The following is a 1369-nucleotide window of genomic DNA, read 5'->3' as shown; positions in this document are numbered from 1 at the left end:
ACAAACCAGATCCAGCTTCATAAACACAAAAACGAAACCTAACAGAGTCATCACGTGGTTTCTCAGAACAGCACAGATGGAGTGCTGTTTGAGTCCAGTGGCGGCGCTCTAACACCGTGAATGATCAGATTTGCTCAGGCTTTCCGCTGGAGCTTCAACTCATGTCATTTGTTGTTTGTAAGTCACAGAAGAGCATCAGCTGGGTGTGTCACAGTGACAACACACACCAGCATGTATCTGTGTGAGGGTGATGCTGTGTGAATCCTGAGGTGTGTTGTGTTTTTATAACCTCTCAAAATAAAAACAGGAAATGCATCAGAACTCTGTCTGATTTTAGGTGGATTCCTTTGTTCTGGTGTGAAAACAATATACTTCTTCCCACTTTAAAGACAGGATAAATTAAAGAATGACAGAAGCTGTAAGTTTACATATGCAGGCAAATTAAAAGATAAAGAGGAAAATCTCAAATTTAAAAGATGTGATGTTGCTGGAAGCTAAATGAGATCACTGACTTTGTTCATTTGTTCTTTGACATTTCACATTCTCTGAATTCATCTTAAAAACCTGCTCGTTTTCTCTACATAATTAAAGCTCTAGTTCATCGTCATCATGTTATAATGCTGAAAACAGCCTCTGTAATCTGGTTAAACTGGATACTTTGCTGCTTTTCTGAGATAAAATATGAGAATCTCTGAATATTGGACACCTTTACTCTGCTCTGACTGCTTTCTCATCACATTGCAGCATTTATTGTCTAACCTTACCCAAAGTTACTAAGTGTATATGTTTTTCATCACTGTGTTTTTCTCTGGTCTGTCTATCCCAATATTTTAGAAATAAAATCTTTTCTTTTTTGCTTTGGTTTTTATATTTGACAGCTTTATTGACTTTTCTGGAATTTAAATCATGTTATAAGCTCATGAAATACAACAGTTACAAGCACCTGAAACCTCTGAGTATGTTCTAGTTAAAGAGTCAGCAGTATCTAATCTTGACCTCTTCTCATGTTTTCAGTGTGCAGGCTTTCATGTCACAAACTCTGAGGTTACACAGAGGTGGTGACCCCGGTGGTTTGCAAGCTTTAAACTGCTGAACTGTATTTGATGGAACTCAACCACATAACGCAGTATTAATACTGCTTACAAATCAATAACCTCTTACAACTTAATTTATGATAAATATAAATCTTTTACTTATGTAAGTGTGAGTTTGACTGCAGGACTTTTACCTATAAACATGTGCTTTTTCTTTGCGACCTGTGTTATTTTTTTATTCCAAGAGTCTCTCTAAAATCCACACTGTGTTGGCCTCCACTGGGTGCAGGTCAGAGTTTTGGTCTCTGCTAACTGGTGTGTTTCTATTTTACATA

This window comes from Haplochromis burtoni, unplaced genomic scaffold, assembly GCF_018398535.1.
Source record: "Haplochromis burtoni strain Fernald_Lab_line unplaced genomic scaffold, NCSU_Asbu1 Contig_1682, whole genome shotgun sequence".
Lineage (NCBI taxonomy): Eukaryota > Metazoa > Chordata > Actinopteri > Cichliformes > Cichlidae > Haplochromis > Haplochromis burtoni.
Note: the sequence above shows the minus strand (reverse complement) of the source record.